This window comes from Spinacia oleracea, chromosome 2, assembly GCF_020520425.1.
Source record: "Spinacia oleracea cultivar Varoflay chromosome 2, BTI_SOV_V1, whole genome shotgun sequence".
Lineage (NCBI taxonomy): Eukaryota > Viridiplantae > Streptophyta > Magnoliopsida > Caryophyllales > Amaranthaceae > Spinacia > Spinacia oleracea.
The window spans coordinates 19,991,124-20,011,375 of NC_079488.1; the positions used below are offsets into that span (position 1 = coordinate 19,991,124).

General features: G+C 39.2%; 1 pseudogene; it reads right to left on the minus strand.

Moving 5' to 3' along the window:
• Positions 1-66: 66 nt before the first annotated feature.
• On the minus strand, positions 67-19,977 carry LOC130467264 (L-type lectin-domain containing receptor kinase S.4-like; annotated as a pseudogene).
• Between the last annotated feature and the right edge of the window lie 275 nt (positions 19,978-20,252).

The following is a 20,252-nucleotide window of genomic DNA, read 5'->3' on the forward strand; positions in this document are numbered from 1 at the left end:
CTATTCAGCTGGTCAATACTCTATAGTTTCTCGTTTTAAGAGAAGTTTTGTGATTTGTCCAAGCATTTTATACTTACAGCAAGTATTTACAACCAAATAGTACTGTTTTTCTAAATGCAAAAAAATGGTTCCTCTAATTTATGTTTACACAATTCTTTCGTATGCTGGTGTCCTCGATCTTTAGCCGAAGGGAGCACAGGCATAACCTCCGCATATATGAGGGCCGCTATTGTACGGAAACAACACAATAGGCCGATTTGGAGGCAGTTGCGGTAAGAGGCTGTCCGTGGTCAAGAACGTTACTATTTCATCCGTTTTTGGCCTTCCATTGTTCTCGGGCAAGGTACAAAGCAATGCTATGTCGACAACCCGAACGGCTTGATCGGTATTAATCCCGGAGCTCATCTTCTATCAACCATCTTAATTTTCTCATCCCTCTCGCGCATAATCCACCAAGTCCATTTCATCCATGTCTATTTCACTCTGACTAGAACCCGACTTTCTAGAATTCGTTTCAGCCACCCATCTCTTCCTCCCGGCCACCACTTCAAGCACAAAGATGCCGAAGTTGAACACATCGACACTTTTACTGGATACTGGGTAAATCCCAATCGGGTCACCCAACCCGAAATCGCCAAGCAAGGCTTTAAAGCTCACGTCAAGAAAAACACTGCTTACTTGGACGTTGTTATGAGCTAGTTGATGTGAATGAAGGTAACTTAATCCATTCGCAACGTTTTTCACCACCTTAAAACCGACCAGCCACTTATCGACACACCCGTTAAACATGTACTCGTAGTCGTAAACCACCATGTATTCCCTTGTATCGTAACACCAACCTCGGATAGGCACCAGACTCTGGTGTTTGACCCGACTCAAAACCCCAACCCGTTTCAGGAACTTCCTTCTGTCCATGGTTAAGGATAAGGACCTTAAGAATTGAACCGAGAATCGTTTGACTGCAACGTGGCACCGGTTAGGCAAGGTACCCTTATACAAAGCCCCAGTTGAATCACTCCCTAAAACCTCCCAATCTGTAAACCCTATAGTGGCTAATGACAGTTCTGCCCCTGTTAACCGCCGTGGCTTGTTCGGCGGTGTTGGCCGGGGCTTCTTTTCCGACAAGACCAAGAATGCTGACCCGCTATCAGATTTCGGCCTCATTCCGTTGCAGTAAAAGTTGATGAGAATCAAAGAACAGAGCACCACAACACAAATGAAGATCAAAAAATTAGTAGATGGCCTTTTTTCTTTAATGGGTAGGCCATTGATCTTATTCGCACACGTCTCGCTTGTCGGGTATCGGAGAATTGCAGGGGTTTTGAAGGTAAAGTTCCAGGACAAAATGTTGTGTATTTGTGTTCTGTTTCCTGTTGAAGCAGAGAACCCCACAAACATATATTCATAATTCATTAAGAAATGGTGTAAGATCAATGTCATCAGAAAACACTAAACCTAAGGGAGTATTTGGATTTGATCCGACCCTGATTTCCATCCTTTTTGTGTACCCATCGTAGGTGATTCGGGCCAAATGGGTTGACCCGTCTTCAAAGGATAGGCCATAATCTGAAGCATTAATGGCTGTTTTTGATACAATGCTGCCTAAGTTGATGCCAATGTGGTTGTCATTTGGGTCACCAAACTCTGGGTTTTGGCGGGTGTCAAACTCAACCGCCATGAACTTGTAGTCGTCGTTGCAAGCATCGTTAAGCATTCCGAGCCAAGGACCAGGTCAACCTACTGTGAACTCGTCTGGGGCTATTAGAAAGGTCAGTCCACTTCCTCCTGCATATACATTTTTTTATTCTTAGTAGTTTGTAAAACATAATGCCACATTTTATCTACCAGTCTATAATCTAATTTTCTAATCAACTCCATGAATTGCTAGCTGAAATAGCCAATTATAATAGGAAAATGGTACAATTTTAGACTAATTTAGCAAATTAGATAGCAAATTATGAATCCGTACCCAATCTCATATTAGCGTATCAGATAAGCGTGAATGTGACTCGAGGATAATTAAGCAGCTAGGCTATTTTTGTTCATTCTAACTACTAAAGTATCTCAAGACATCATCACAAAATTGGTTCCTAACTTAAATTAGAAAGCTTCAAAATCATGAAAATGAATTCTTCTAACCTCCATGAGATTCCCCTGGAGTATTATTACTATCATTGTACGAGGGAGAAGTATGGTTATTGAGTTGGAAGGCGAATGAAGTGTCAAATGGAGCCGGTGTTTGGCTAATGGCTAGTAGGATCAAACACCCGGATTGGCGAAGAGTAGATAGCGCGGCCTGCTTGTGAGGGGGTCGAAAAAGCGCGAGGCTAATTCGTGACCTCGTCCCTCGTGGGTGTGACGATTCTTTTTTATTCAATCAAGTGTAATTGGATTTCCTGTGAGTTCACACCCAATTGACTAGTAATATAGGAGTCGCCATTCAGTTTTTAACAACAATGAGAAAAACTGAGAAAACCCGGTTATCGTGACATAAAGGGAGTGCAATTATGTTTGACCACGACGGCCGTAGGTTCCCTTGTGATCCCTGGTGTGGGGATCTCTCAACATACACCCGCAAGGTAGAGATTGAGGGTTCGGGGGACTGTAACTAACGAGAGGAGTACTTCGCTCGTCGATAACCCCAGAGGCAGGATATCCTTACTAGCTCAGCATAAATAATTGAAGGGACATGCGTTAACTATTAAACTAATCTGAGTTGATTTTAGCAATATGCAACATATAATACTAATTCGATCGTGATTATCTGATTTAAATAGCATTAAGGGACCTAGCATGATAATCCGATTTCCCAAAAATATTATATTTGTTAGGCGTGATAGAACAATCAGATTTAGTTAGTTTAACGGTTCATAAAAAGGGCGAGGAAAGCAGTTAAATCATCGAAAAGGGACACATTACGACGCACCATTGAGAGGTGCGTCACGGTTCTCAGAAAACTAACCACTTTGACTTTGCTATTTCTCCTTTTTATTTAACGAATCTCAATTATGGGACAGGATACGTTCTGTTCGATTTATGGATCGATTGCGACAGAACGCGTGAACAGTTTCGCAGCGTGAGGCTTAAGCTAAGGGTTGGAGTCAATGCTCAGAATATAATTATGTCTTGTGTGTGTTGTGTTTCTTTCACGTCGAATTTGGGGCTGTATTTATAGGGGAGAGTTCGTGGAAAGATAGAATTGCAGAGTTTTAATCCACAAAGAATTAGGAAAAAACACGTAGCCAGGTATTTTCAGCGCCCAGCTCTTCGGCGCCCAGCTCTGGGCGTTGAAAATAGGACCCATGCAATTTCGGCGCCCAGGCCTGGGCGTTGAAATTGATGTTTGGGCTGTTTTCTTAGTCAGATTCGGATTCCTGAAATCCGTAGTGTTTGAGACTTAATCGAGTCTTTTAGTGCGTATCAATTTCATGACGGAATGCGTCTGGGCCCGTTACGAACTCTAGGCTCGTTAGGATTTTAATTAATACGTAACTCTTATTTCCGAATCATATTAGGAATAGGATTCTCGCAGTTTTCTATCTCATTTAGGATTTATGTTGGAGTGCAACACCTAATTCTGACAGGTTTCTATCTTTTATGACTTGCCACTTTTAACAGCTGCCCATTACGGCAGTTACTATTTTTAGCAGGTTTCCACAAATAGCAGGTTTCGGGTGAAATGAAAAGGGGAATTGAGATTCGTTCATTTTATAGGAGATGCGTTGTCAAGTGGAGATTTATGTTCTCATCATCGAACCCTCCATTTCGGGAATGGGGACAAAGTAGGTGTCTACAGTTAGCCCCTACTTTGACTGAGTCTTTGAGTAAGACGATGGTCAAAGTATTAGACGGAGTGCGTCACACAAGTCATGGTGACCTGCTTTTGCGAGGGTCTCACGAGCCCCCGAGTGATAACATTTGACTTAAAGTTCATCACTTGAAGTGTCGACATATCTCTCACGTGTCATTGGGATTTGTCAACGGATAGTATAGAAACTCCCTCACTTTGTCATTGGAAGTATCTAAAGAAGCGTAGAAACTCCCTCACTTTGTCATTGGGAGTAGCTACAGATGTTTTCGAAATCAAAGCTATAAAGTGTAATTGGGCCTGGCCAATCCCAATCACGAGGTAAAAATGTTTTTAAAGATTCTCATTTTCAGGGCTAGCTAAACGAGAAAACCCCCTTGTTTTTATGGGACGTAAAACGAAGGAAAATCCAGCACATCGATCTTTTTTGGAAAAAAACGGAAAACCAATCCTTTTAATTTTTGGAAAAGGGAAAACCAGAAAAAGTTATCGCTGCAGCGACTAAGGACCTGCGCGGTTAGTGACGCAGACCCCGCCGGCTAAAGATGGCGAGCCTGTCCGCTAAGGGTGGACACCCCGTCCGATAGAAGTGGACGAATCTGTTTTTGAATTTTGAAAATAAGGACCTACGCGGCTTTTGACGTAGACCCCGCCGGCTAAAGACGGCGAACCTGTCCGCTAAGGGTGGACACCCCGTCCGATAGAAATGGACGAATCTATTTTGAAATTTGTTTTGTGTTTTTTTTGAAAATAAGGACCTACGTGGTTTGCGCCGTAGACCCCGCCGGCTGAAGATGACGAGCCTATTTTAAATTTGAAGACTTTATTTTTCGAAAACTGAGGACCTGCGCGGCTAGTGACGCAGACCCCGCCCGCTGAAGGTGGGCGAGCCCTGTCCGCTAAGGGCGGACGCCCCGCTCGCTGGAGGTGAGCGAACCTGAATTCGTCTTTTCGATTTGGTATTCGTGTGCCGCGGTCTTGCCTGACTGAGGTGGACAAGTCCCTATTTCATTTTTTTCTTGTGATTTTTTTGAGAATTTCTTTTCTTATTTATTCTCGCAGGAGCGAATTCTTTCGAGGGATGCTCGGGTTTAGTTGTAACCTGAATGTGGGTTGACAACGTGCTTAGACGGACCATTGTCTTGTGGTCATCATCTTTCATGGTTTTGAGCTAGTCTTTACGGCTCAATCTTGCCACTACCTGGGTCCTTGATTAGGGGACTATGTATAAGTATCAACGACGACCTTTGTCTTGAGGTTGTAATCCGGTTTTATCTTTTGAGGTTATCCAAACACGGGACTTCGTACAGTGTAGTCTGGGAATATTGTTTTAACTTTGCACACTTTCTTTTGAAATATATATTTTCTTTCGAGCCACCAAGCACTCGTGCTTGGCGGTCAGTTCTTGTCAAAGAGGTTCTTTGGGGATACGCATTTTGTAATGTCCTTGATTGTGTTTGGGATCGTGCTCGTAAGTGCGAGCGATCTTCGTAGTGGTGTGCTACTCTTGACAAAGTCGTGAGGTGCGACTTTCAGAAATCGGCAATTTTCGAGTCGAACGGATACAGCAGGGCCCTATAGAAGTCAGGGGCCTCTTTTTTTTTGGTATGGGATCATTTTCGGCGCCCAAGCCTGGGCGTTAAAGATTTCGGCGCCCAGGTCTGGGCGCTGAAAATAATTCCTGGCGAGCTTTCTTGATGACACAGTTGGCCTCTTGTTCGTTCGTTCGTTTTCTTTTTTTTCTTTTGAACGCGTTCGTAAATGTTCGATACTTAGAAAAGATGATATGTATGTGCGAACGAGCGTTCATAGAATGGCCGTTGTGTACGGTCCATTAATCAGTTTGTTTGAATCATATATTTTTTTGAGCAATGACTGATTTTGAATAGTTTGCTTAGAAGCTTGATAGGGTTCAGGCCCATTCATGAAGTGGGCTCAAACATCGTACCCTTTCGATTGTTCAAACATTTGCTTCGAGATTTTTTTATTTTGCTACGGTTGTTTCGTAGCTTGGAGCCCCGAAGTATGCATGTTGGGATGCTTCCTTTTGGCGTACGATTTTTGTAGGTTCTTTCGAGAAAGATGCCTTGGGGTTTCGCTCGTGTAGGTGCGAGCTATCCCTTCCATGGTAGGTAATATTTTGCTACTTTTAATCCTTTAATGTAGAAGTCGTGTGGCTTGCATTTTGAATTTGGGCGATAAGTAGTTTTGCCTCTTTTACACGTGCTCTTGGTCGTGCCTACATTAGTGCAATATGCCTTACTTTTTTAGACTTGTACTGTGGGATGGTTTAAATTTTATGGTGTGACGTAGGCTTGTGTGGCCTAACGGCGTGTCTTAGAACATTCCTCCAGGTGTTGGGATATCATTGTTATTTTTTGCATTGGAGTACTTCATGCCTCGTTCAGGTGTTTGAACAAGTGTAGCACCTTCTGCGTGGGTTTGCACGGCTTATTACTTCGTTCGATGAGAGGATTCATAGGTGTTTTTTTTTTTTTTTATCTGGGCAAAACTTGGCTAGTAGAAAGATTCAGCGCCCAGGCTGGGGCGTTAAAGATATTGGCGCCCAGCTCTGGGCGTTGAAAATGATTTCTGGGGAGATAGTTTTTTATATTTTTTATTTTTATCCTTGATTTTTCTTTTGCTTTTGCTTTGGAACGACGTAAACTGTGTAACGGACGCTTGTAGGGCGAGCGTTATGTGCAGTAGTTTGATCGGAGTTTTGGTGACTCGCGATTTTCAGTTACCCTTGATAGTGGGGTGACTTTATATATTCTAAGTAGTGCTTTAGAATTTGGGAGGGGTTGTAGCCATTCTAAGGTTCGTTTTACACGATTAAAGCTTAGGATTGTGCCCCTATGACATATGTATAGCATTAGCGTCGAGAATTTGCGATGAAATCGTCATTTCGAGCATTTTTAGAGTGTTTTTTTTCAAGCCTCCAACTGTAGCTACGGGATTGGCTTGGTGCTATAATGCCTTGCATACGTTTTTATGCATTCATGGTGACATGGATCACGAATAGTTTGAACCAGACTCGTTTTAGTGCGAGGTACGTTCGAGTAGTGATTTTGCTACTTCTCTTGTAAACGTCGTATCGTGCGACATTGCCATGGTCAAGGTAGTCACATGTTGTAGTATGCCTTGGCCAAAAGCTAGGTGCCTTTCTTTACCCATAATCATATTTAGAAATCTTTTTGACTCACTTGCAACATCGGGATAAACGCATACTTAGATTAAACCAACGACTCTTTATTATGTTCGAAGAAGTCTTTAGAAATTATTTGGAAATTATTTAAAATCCAAGTCCTACTGTGTACAATCCGAGGTGTCCTAAGTAGGTTGACTTATAGAAGGGTTCGTACAGGATTACATGAGTGAATCAAAATACTGTTACGATTTTTGGAATGTTGTCTAAGGATTTGCTGGAAGCCAGGGTGCAGGCGTCAAGATATACTTGTGCCCGTTCGGCATATGCTTTAGGCTTTTAGGGCCGTCTTTTCCAGAATTGCGGGAATATAAACCGTTTTCAAACTGACTTAGATTTACTTGGTGTATGTCTGTACAAAAGGTCAAGGTATACTTAGTTCTTTCCCTAGCTCTTCCATTTCAATTTTTTAGCCCCCAATTTCTATTATGTCTTCCCATTAATGATGCTTTTAGATTTCGATTTTAGATGCCCGTGTCATGTGTCTGAGTAGGGTGAGCCTTGGTTAAGTGCCAAGTCCTATTGACAATGTCTGTTTATTTTTTTCAAAGGGGATTCGCGAGCATTTGAATTACCATGAACAGGTGCCCTGAGTTCGAAGGAACGATGGGGCAATGCCGTAGAACAATTCTCTTTATTGCAAGCTTACTGCCTTTACTACTTGTTGGCGATCATGACTGTGTCTAGTGGTGAAAGAAGGTCTTTAAGTGAATTACTATGTCTAGTGGTGAAAGAAAGTCTTTAAGTGAGTTAGTTCGCTTTAGGGAGGGTCAAGTCGAGTGTTTTAGAGGTCATGGACGCTTGCGCTAGCCCACACTTAATTGAGGCAAACGTTCTTTTGAGTCTTGGCTAAGTGCCTAGGAGTGTGAGTGCTCCTTCTGGCAAGGGTACGTGCCTTTATTATTTTTCGATGTGTGCTCATTTTGGCATCTTGATGACTTGGATTCGTGCTTTCAGTTTTTTCTTTCGACTTGGATTGCAAGTAATTAAATTTCAATAAGGGACTTCTATTTTTTATTCTTGTTTTTCTTATAGGCTTTAATATTTTTGCAAATTGGTTGGACCGAATCATGGATTGCCTACGTATCCGCCTTAAATAGATTTAATTTGGAATCAGGTCTTGCGTAGTTCTTAGCCTAGAAAATGGTTTCTTAGAATGCCGAATTCGATAAGTATGTTCTGAGGTGGAAACATATTATTTGAATCGGTAGAATAAGTGAAGTTTTTTATTATTTTAATCTGTTGCTTTGCCGTAATCCAAAAATTTATTTTATATTATTTTTTTGAGTACATGTATTTTTTGGTGGTACGTATATCTGAATACGTGTTGTACCCCACAAGTGTTCGTTATTTTTCCGTGCATGTGCGGATAAAATGACGAGCACTTCTGAACAAAACTTGGCAGGCAGAGAGTTTCAACGCCCAGGCAGGGGCGCTAAAGATTTCGGCGCCCAGCTGTGGGCGCTGAAAATTATTTCTGGGCGGATCTTTTTTGGTGCGCTAAATGATTTTTTTTTTCTTTTTAGACGAACTTTTAAAGGTTCTTTGCAAAGTTTCTTTTACATTTTTTATTATCTTTTTGTACTTTTATCTGTTTTTTTTTATTCGTGACTCAAGACGGCTTGAAAGACGGGTTGAATGAGATAGGATAATTTGTATAGGTATTAGTCAAGCATGAGGATTACATCTGCTAGGACTCACAATTTGCGGCTTCAAACTATTGTCATGAATTTACATCAACCAAGGCCAATGAGTAGCATGGGGATGACTCAAGGGTATATCAACAGGATGTATCCAAACAAGTTAAATGGTCATTATGCTAATGGTGGTGTAAGGGTAGGTTTGGGATTTGGAAATAATGGGCATGACGCACGTGTCAATGACCGTACGTGGTTTGCAGTTGACAACAAGTTCAGGAACAAGAGTCGAGGTAATGGTTTCTTAGGTTATGGCAATGAGAACATGGATGGGTTAAATGAGCTGAACAGGGCCCCCAGAGCGAAGGCGTCTAAGAACATAAGAATTGGAACGGGTAGACATCGTAGAATTTTATGATTTGGATTGGTTGACTCAATTCTTTTCCTTCGTTTGCTTGGGTAAATTCCGCACTTTGGGAGGCACGTGCTAAGTATTTCATGGCTCGCTCTTTTCGCTCTCCCTTTCTCTCTCTTTTTAAGCATTTCATGGCTTGTTCTTTTCGCTCTCCCTTTTCTCTTTCTATTTTTTTCCTTTTTGCATGGGATTTCTCCCCAACATAAATTCTTCAAAGTTTTTATTTGGGCTAAAAGGTAGATGGTTGTGGTTTTTGAGTCACGGGGCGAGACTGAGTGAGCCTCGTTTGGTAGGCCTATAGTGGACCTTTAACTTTAGTAGGCCTAGGGTGGACCTTTAGCTTTAGTAGGCCTAGGGTGGACCTTTAAATTGTCTTACTTTGCAAGCGTATTTAGTCGTTTCTTAAAATGTGCAAATAGCGTAGATTCAAAACCTTGTTTTTATCTTATTGAAATTTAACGAAAGAATTACATCGAAAATGATTTTATTTTGTTTCTTTTCAGACTCCAGTTTCTGGGATTTAATTGGAAGTTGTGATTTAGACTCAAACTTTCATTAATCTTTCTGATTATAACCCGTGTATGAATACAAGGAGGTGGCCTAGACTCAAAATAATGACGTGGCGTGAGCCTATAATACTTGACCAAGCGACTCTCAGACTTAGGCTAATTGGACCATACTTTTCGTTGGTTGACACTTTAGATTTTAACCCTTGGGTGTTCATTTGTCATGCGCCATTTTGCTTAATGTTGGCAAGGTAGTTAATTGGGGAGATCGAATTTTTATTTTTGCAAGACTAGAATCATTAGTGCGGCTTCTCTCTTAGTGTGTATTGCTTTACCCCAATGGTAGCCTTATGGTATGCCGATTTGAGTATTTTCATGGTTGGTCATGTTGCATTCATGGAAAATCTTTTAGTCCGTACTTAGGAGTATTTAAAGGAGCGAGTGGCTCGAGAGGACTATGATAGTCGTGACCCAATGTGATCATAAGCCTTGAGGCCATTAATTTTTTGCCAATGGTATTGATACCTTAGGTTCACTCTGGGGGTTGTGTGACTATGGGGAAATGATTTCCAGAATGTGACTGTTTCCATTTTGCAAATACTATAATATATTCGTTTTATTGGTGAGAGAGAGTATTGAGGCCGTAAATTCTTAGTAAGGGATGACAATTAGATATGGGTGCTTTATTGATTTAAATGTTAGGAAGGGAGACTCAATATGGTTTAACCTTTTAACTTGCAGAATGACACCAAGCATTAGGACCGATTCTATGGATAAGACAACTAAGACTTAGGATTTAGATTGTACTTCGGCATAACCTAGTCTAGACTCGGATTTATTTTTTTTCGAACATTATTTTTCCTTAAAAACTTCATTTGAACATTATTTTTCCTTAAAAACTTCATTTGAACATTATTTTTGAATACTTTGCCCATATGACATTCATAATTATTAGCATGTTCGGTTTTGATGCCGAGCATTGTCGTCGTAGGAGGCCTAACAACGACACAAAGAGTTATTTATTTTTTTATAAGTCGCTTTTAGAATCGAGTGCCTTTTCACACGCCCTCGCAGCAAATTTTTTTCGAAAAGTTTTTTTTTTGCTACGTATATTTTTTCATTCGCGGGCACCGAGGCTGCTGTGCCTGACCAAAAGGCCAGGCAACAACTTCAGCGCCCAGCAGTGGGCGTGAGAAATTTTGGCGCCCAGCCAGGGGCGTTGAAAATGCGTCCCTGGCTGGTTCTCGTTTTCTGTTTGCGTATACTTTTGTTTTTACGACTTTAATTTTGCGTGCTTGCCTTATAACGTCCTTTACGCGTTGTGCAGCGTTTGCGGGATTCGTTACAGGCCATCCCGAATGTCGCCTTTTTTGTGGCGATCGTTCGGGTTTGCGGAACACGTATTTCGGTATAACTCTTTGGCAAATTAGTCTATGAATGTTTGGGCAATTTTTAAGGTCGTTGGTTTTCTAGGATAGTTTGTCACACACAATCACATATTTCGCTACACATAACTACATTACAAACATGGATTTGAAAATTAAATATGTCACGTAGTTTATGATAGGCTTCTATGGGTAGTTTATTTGCGCCTGGCTTGGTACCGCTTCTATCGTAGATCCAACACATGCCCCGGTCGAGGTAGTGTCTTCAACAGACGAATTTCGCTCAAGAGGCCAACCCGCAAGTGCAAGCCAAGGGGGCATGCAGGCGAGAGGGACCTAATGAGCGAGCGATTGGGTTCGGGATAGGTGTACTACCTGCACAAGTACCGAGTGGGCAACATGCGCGGCGTATGCACCCCCCTATTGGCGAAAAAAAGGTATCCTTAGTCCCAACTCCCGAGGGAGCCGAGATTCGTTATGCGGTTCTGCCCGTTCACATTAATATGCTGATTTTCAGGTCGTCCCAACTTGATGGGGAAATAAACGCGGGGTAGGATCGTTTCACCCTTCGACTATTTTGATTACCTACAAGCACGAGTATTTCCTTCACTATCCGGAGTCGCCACTGACCCACTGTGAGGGGGTCGAAAAAGCGCGAGGCTAATGCGTGACCTCGTCCCTCGTGGGTGTGACGATTCTTTTTTATTCAATCAAGTGTAATTTGATTTCCTGTGAGTTTACACCCAATTGACTAGTAATATAGGAGTCGCCATTCAGTTTTTAACAACAATGAGAAAAACTGACAAAACCCGGTTATCGTGACATAAAGGGAGTGCAATTATGTTTGACCACGACGGCCATAGGTTCCCTTGTGATCCCTGGTGTGGGGATCTCTCAACATACACCCGCAAGGTAGAGATTGAGGGTTCGGGGGACTGTAACTACCGAGAGGAGTACTTCGCTCGTCGATAACTCCAGAGGCAGGATATCCTTACTAGCTCAGCATAAATAATTGAAGGGACATGCGTTAACTATTAAACTAATCTGAGTTGATTTTAGCAATATGCAACATATAATACTAATTCGATCGTGATTGTCTGATTTAAATAGCATTAAGGGACCTAGCATGATAATCCGATTTCCCAAAAATATTATATTTGTTAGGCGTGATAGAACAATCAGATTTAGTTAGTTTAAACGTTCATAAAAAGGGCGAGGAAAGCAGTTAAATCATCGAAAAGGGACACATTACGACGCACCCTTGAGAGGTGCGTCACGGTTCTCAGAAAACTAACCACTTTGACTTTGCTATTTCTCCTTTTTATTTAACGAATCTCAATTCTGGGACAGGATACGTTCTGTTCGATTTATGGATCGATTGCGACAGAACGCGTGAACAGTTTCGCAGCGAGAGGCTTAGGCTAAGGGGTTTAGAGTCAATACTCAGAATATATTATGTGTTGTGTGTGTTGTGTTTCTTTCACGTCGAATTTGGGGCTGTATTTATAGGGGAGAGTTCGTGGAAAGATAGAACTGCAGAGTTCTAATCCACAAAGAATTAGGAAAAAACACGTACCCAGGTATTTTCAGCGCCCAGCTCTGGGCGTCAAAGATTTCGGCGCCCAGCTCTGGGCGTTGAAAATAGGACCCATGCAATTTCGGCGCCCAGGGCTGGGCGTTGAAATTGATGTTTGGGCTGTTTTCTTAGTCAGATTCGGATTCCTGAAATCCGTAGTGTTTGAGACTTAATCGAGTCTTTTAGTGCGTATCAATTTCATGGCGGAATTGATACGCACTCTTATTTCCGAATCATATTAGGAATAGGATTCTCGCAGTTTTCTATCTCATTTAGGATTTATGTTGGAGTGCAACACCTAATTCTGACAGGTTTCTATCTTTTATGACTTGCCACTTTGAACAGCTGCCCATTACGGCAGTTACTATTTTTAGCAGGTTTCCATAAATAGCAGGTTTCGGGTGAAATGAAAAGGGGAATTGAGATTCGTTCATTTTATAGGAGATGCGTTGTCACGTGGAGATTTATGTTCTCATTATCGAACCTTCCCTTTCGAGAATGGGGACAAAAGTAGGTGTCTACACTGCTTGATCTCTAAGGTCATCCGATTCTGAGATATCCGCAATCTGAATGCTTCGTCTGTCACTTGAAAACTTAGCACTTCCTAGGAGTTTCACATCATGTTCAACCCTTGGGTTAATAGATGTACTAAATTCTGAGAAAGAAAGGGATTTACTCATTATAATTGAATGACGATGTAACTTATAAGCACCATCTTCGGCTCTTCGCTCCCCCAAACCACGCGTAAAACCATAACAAGGGCTAACCAACTAAGAATTGTCCTCGAGGTAGTGGTACAAGTACAACCCATAGCGCGCGGTGGTAGTCGTGGTGGTGGTGGAGGTGGTGGAGGTTGGAAGTTTAGTTATGTAAGTGTAATACTACTATACTAGTTGTATACGAGTGTGTTAGTGGACGTGGCAAGATAAAAAGCATTGGTGCAATAGAAGAAGATTATGTACGTTGGGTTAGATTTTTGTCGATTTGTGTGTTAAAATAAGAAAAAGAAACATGGATACTCCCTCCGTATTTATTTAAGGCATACATTTGGCCGGGCACGAGTATTAAGAAGAAAAATTGAATGAAATAAAGTAATAAAACAAGTGGGGTTGGGTAGATATTTTAATAAGTAAAACAAGTGGTAGTTGAGCATTTTGTTTTAGAAATTATAGGAAAGGTCTTTATGATTCATCATTGATCGAATCAAGTACTAATTGACTTAGATCATTCCAACTTAGATATGCCATATCCTATGGAGGTAGATCGTGAAATTACAACACACAATCATTGATGATCATTTTTGGTCTCAAGTAATCATTAACATGATCTATCCTAGATCTTTATGATTTCTTACCAAGTGGACGTTTTTATACTTTTCTATGAATCTTTGAACTAGCCAAACAGATTCAAATTTATATCACTTTGAGTAAATAAATCCATATTAACTCAAAACCATGTGAAATAATAAAGTCATAAAATCTTTCTTTAGCTTTGAACTCTATTGTCTAGGTGTTCTAACAATAGTTCATATCTTTTGTTACTTTCAACAAGTAAGACTTAGCTTGTCTTGAATGATCTAGAATTCAATCAACTTTCAAAAGTCCATCAAAATAGAGCTTTAGAATGTTAACTTGTTGATATGGTCTAAGCAACAATGCCAAAGATTAGTGGAACTCAAATCAAGGGGTTGATTTGAACCTAGTAAAGTTCTTATTGTTAAAGAATTTTTGTTTTAATCAACCATACATGACTCATCCCGTAAATGACCACTTCATTCAAATAAACAAACAAACATCGTTTTTGTTTTTCTTGAATGTGAGTCTTTCTGTGTTTGAAGTAGAAATTTAGGTATGCTGATTATGGAACAAAATAGCCATTAAGTTCCAGCCTTTGAAATGACTTAAAACAAACTAGATGACCCTACAACTAATGTAGCATTGCCATGCTTCATTTCCCACTTGTAGGCCATTAGTGTAGCCTAGCTTCCATTGTTTATTTGTTTGAGTTATTACCGAAGTAAGAACCTCAAGCGGTATATGATACCAAGGACGTTTGATTGCTAGGTCACTTCTCTTTAAATATAAACTTATTGGTAGAAAAGAAATCGTAAATTCCTTTCATTTGTTCCCTGTTTTCCTATTTCTTGTACCCTTTCTCATAGTTTTAAGAATTGACTTCTAGTGTTGACTTTTATACTTTGTTAGACATGTCCAATGTCACTCCAACAAGGTTCTTACCATTTTATTTATGTTGAATATTCTGTTTCAACTAGATGATCTTACCAGAAGCTTCTAAAGTTCTCTAAGCATCGATCTATTCGAATGTCTAGGGACTAGACTCATTCGAGAATTAAATGGATAAAGATATTAGGTTGTTAACCATTGGTCAAGCTGAGCGTTTAAACTCAATGCTTTATGATCTCAAAACTACATTGTATTTTGAATTCACAAGCACCAATTGGTTCGCCATTCGACTTTGATACTCGAAAACAACCATAAAAGTTGTTATAAGAAATGACATTTTAAATTGCTCACTTTCTCTCATTTCCATGAATCGTTCTTAGATTCACTACCAATCGAGGAAATTTATTGTTACCTTTCTAAAAGGATTTACTACAGTGCAAGATATTTAATTATAAACAATAATTAAAACATACATTGAAGCATGCAAAGTCTAAACATTTATCATTTGTAATAACTTGAAAATTAAAGCAATCATGCAATTTAAACAAGTCATTTGCATTTTATTCGAATTATTGTTCCGGCAGGTGTGAATAAAATGATTCCAAGATCCTTAAATCATTGAAGAATTAAACACATTATGTATTTAGACTCAATTCTAAAATATTTTAGGTAAGCAAATCCTTTGCTAATAGTCTAGAAACTACTCTTGGTTGATAGGTGCATCAAAGGTCTTATTAGGTAAACCTATCTTTTTTGCCATGACATAAAAGGACTCCTTACTTATATCGTTGAGTTTCACCAAAACTAACATGTACTCACAATTATTTGTGTACCTTACCCCTTTAGGATCAATAAGTAACACCTCGCTATGACGGAAACTATTACTAAGATTGATGTAAATGTTATCCAAGTAAGTGTTATTTTGGCATGACACCTTTTAACTCAATTTTTAAAGTTTGGAACTTAAGGCTCTTACCATGTTGGTTAGATTTTAAGTGAACTAAAATCCTTAATCATGCAACATAATCAAGCCATACTCTCATGCATAATTAAGACATATTTAAAGCAATAAATAACTTAAATCATGCATAAGATATAAATGTGATCTAGTATGGCCGACTTCATCAGCTTCAACTTCAAACTCCGTCTTGAAAATGAATTGGTAACTCCGTCTTGAATTTCACCATGGGAGGCGCCATTTTCTTCAAATAGGATATGCTATAATTGAAACTAAATACAACTATTTGATGGTACGCAGACCATTTTAAAGCAATAAAACTTTGGTACTTTAGACCAATATTACATTCAAATTAATGGTGCGCAGACCATATTTTCTATCCTATTTGGGCCATACTAGTCACTTCCCATAACCTGCAAAACAGTACATTTTACAATATACCATTCACCCATTCATTTATCAATGAATGGCCCACATAGCTGGTTAGTAGAACATATTATGCATCACATAAATATTTGCAGAAATTAATCAAGGCTTCCAATAATCTACAAATTATTCAATCCTTATTAATTCTAATCGAGTTGTTTTAACCTTAAAGGAATGTAGGCCTAATCAAGAGTTTATGAGTAAAACGCTCCCACTAAAACCAAGAAATTTACATGATTTACTAATTCTAAACATAAAATTGTATTTCCTAGTCCAACCGGAAACATACAAATTTAATTAAAATTTAAAGCTCATATAAATTATTATTTAAATCCTTTAATTTATTTTCAGTTTATTAAATTTATTAATTTAAATTTAATCAAGGTTTTAATTTTAGTAAAATAATTAGTATAAATAAAATTTATAATAATTAAATTATTCAAAATTAAATTCCGAGAAAAAATTAAATTACGAATTTTAAATTTAATTAAAATCGTTTTCCAACTGAAAATCAAAATTAAATTAAAACGAACCAATCGGGTCAAGACGAGGCCATGGGCTCGCGCCCATGACCCGTCGAGTCCACGTAGCAGCAACGCCCCACTCGACTGATCGCATAGCAAGGCACGAGCAGCCACGCGTAGACGCAGCAAGCCGAGCCAGCCACGCCTACGCGCAGCAGCAGCTCGCTCGCTGTGGCGAGGCAGCGCTCGCTGCTACGGAGCATCGCTCGCTGCCCGCGCGCGCAACCACTGCTTGCTTGCCTTGCTTCTTCGCCCCACCCGCCCACTACTCGCGGCACTCGACGCAAGGCAGGCTGCCGCCTTGCACTCTCGTGCCACGCCCTTGCTCGTTGCATTCGTACCGCATGCGCGACGAGCTCCCTTGCTTGTCGTCGCATTCCCGCACTATACAACACCCTTTAAAGGTAACAATTAGCGTCCATTGCTTCGTGCGTGCAAGATTCGTGAACGGATTTTATAAAAATCAAAACTTTATAATTTAAATTTATCGACGAATTAATAAATTTTATTAATTTCATAAATTTAGGGCGAAAAATCGAAAATTTATTATTCAAATTAATTTCCGATCAAGTTTATTTTCATGGATTCAAATCTAGGTCATAAAATTTTAAAATTTTAAAATTTCACAAATATTATGGTGGTTTTTTAATCATGTATTCCTAATTAAATTGCTAATTAATTATGAAAATCAAATCAAATTCTAAATTATTCGAATTTCAACAAATTAATTACAATTACAAATTAAGTTGTATAATTAACAAGCTTAGGCATTAAAATTGTTAAACATATACAGTAGGTCAATTATAGATTCAAGATTTACAAACAAGAATCGCAAATATTTAATTTAACATCCTACAAATTACAAATTTTGCGTTCGAAAAACTAAAACCTCCGAAAAGTCATAGTTAGGCTTCGAATTTGGGAATTCTGGGTTCGGCATCAAATCTTTGATTTTAGTCAAAATTTTAAAACACCGTTTACATGCGAAATTCACTATAAAATTATACGATTCCGACCATTAATAACTAAACTGCCGAAAATTCTGCGAACATATAATTAAATAATCGTACGAATTTGCAATTAATTACAAAAATCGAAATTAATCACCCTTTTAATTCATTGCAAATTTATAAAATTTAACCATGTTAACTATAATTTATTATGGAATTAATTAGAGGCTCGTGATACCACTGTTAGGTTATGACAAATATAAAACATATATTTCATGCGGAAAAACCATAAAGACAGGAATCCAAATTAATTGCCACATAACTATTAACATAATTTAGGATGCATACATTTGTAGCGTGCCCTCCCTAGCTGCTCCCGAACCGAACAAGAACAAGTTTAGGACTCCAAGTGTAGTCCCTCCGTAGATAGTCCACAGCACGTTCGGATCCGCCTTAGATTCAATTGACTAGAATTTAGCCTAAGGTATTATTTTATTCGGTTATAATTTTGTGGCAAATTATTAACTTTAGTTTTTAACTTAAAACTATATGAATACTTTTATTGATGTATCATAAATTGTGATTGCCATCACCTATTTATAGGATAGGATTATCGGAACTAGAAACCTACTAGGATTCAACTTATCTAATCTTATTTGAATTAGATACTAATTAAATCTATTAATTTAGTGTTTAACTAAACAACTAATTCTAGTAGTTTTAGGAAAATAGTATAATCGGATAAATCCTAGAAGATTAAGGATTCGTAACATGCACGAACACACCAACACGCACGAACAGCCCACGAAAAGCATGCCCCCGCGCGCGGTGGGCTGGCTCGGCCCAACAGCTGCAACGCAGCCCACAAGGGGTGCGCCAGCTTGCTGGCCTTGCCACACGTTGGGCCTGGCCTTGCGTGCTGCTTGGCTGGGCCTTGCGTGCCTTGGCGGGCTGTTGGCTCGCCTTGCTGTACGCGGGCTTTGCTGCTGCGTGTTGGGCCTTGCGTCTAGCAAGCTCGTCCGATGTTTATTTCGTACGACGCGCTTCTGATTAATTTTCCGATTCCGGAATTCATTTCCGATTCGAACAATATTTAATATTTTCGATTCCGGAATTAATTTCCGTTTCGAACAAATATTTAATATTTCCGATTCCGGAATTATTTTCCGATTCCGACAATATTTCCGTTTCCGGCAATATTTCCGATTCCGACAATATTTCCATTTCCGGTAATATTTTCCGATACGTACCATGTTTCCGTTTCCGGCAACATCTACGACTTGGATAATATTTATATTTCCGATACGATCCATATTTCCGTTTCCGGAGTATTCATAATTTGCCTTTTGACGATTTCAGCTCCCACTAGAACCGAGATCCGTCGATTCTGAATATCCATAAATGGAGTATTTAGTTCACTTAAATACTTGATCCGTTCACGTACTATTTGTGTGACCCTACGGGTTCAGTCAAGAGTAAGCTGTGGATTAATATTATTAATTTCACTTGAACTGAAGCGGCCTCTAGCTAGGCATACAGTTCACTTGATCTCACTGAATTATTAACTTGTATAATTAATTAATACTGAACCGCATTTATTAGACCAAGGGCATTATTTCTTTCAATATCACCCACTAAACGATAAAATGGGGATGAGACAAACGCTAAAGGACAAAATCAATTTTGTTTGAAAATGGCATCCGTTTTTGGAAAATGGCATTGGTTTTTGAAAAATGACATCCATTTTTCCAAAATGGCATATGTTCTTTGAAAAATGGCACCTGCTTTCATTTTTTTCTTATCTCTATTTTGTCGTTTAGTGGAGTGATATGTACCTAAAAATACATATCAGATATTGGGCTCTCCGCCCTCTTGCAAGCACATATCAGATATGCAAAAATACTTCCACCTTCTAGGGCTATGCCCCTCCATTGATTCAGTATTCAGTTGATACAGAAAACTCCTCTTCCACTCTTGTTCTTTGTCAGCAGGCTAAGCATAAATTTTTGTAATTTGACAGATGACTATTTATGTTGTTATCAGTTATGAAAAAGCCATGTTCATCTTAAGCATAATAGGTTACCAAAAAAAGGTAAACTTATTAGATCATTCCAGACTAGTGCCCAATGTAACTCATTTCCTCTATTTATATTATCTTCCACTATGAAGCCTCAACATACTTTGATTACTAATTCGTTCTAAAAAATAATGCACTATTATTACTTGTTATTGCAAAGATGAATGCCTTGTAATTTATGAAATTAGAACAGGAAACAATTAAGTTGGTAAAATAAAAGATTTCATACCTATAATTTGGAGGATCTAATGGCAAAGTAGTCGCAAAAGTATCATCCGTAAGGATGTTTGAAGATCTCACTCCACATGCTAAATCTTTTACCATCATGACTTTTGCGATAATGAATACAAATCCTAACATCTCTACTTGGATCATCGGACACAAGAAGGGCCTTACCTTAATAGCTTCAGGTAGGAGATGGAACAAATCTTTAACAGCAGACAACATGCTTTGAGCTTTGACATAATCCCAGTGGTACTCTAGGATTTTTTGGATAAAATCACCTTTTAAAGTTCACATTTTTTAAATAACCACCTTTTATGTTTTTTTTTTTAAAAAAAAAACCACCTTATATCTTCAAAACTTTAGATTTCACCACC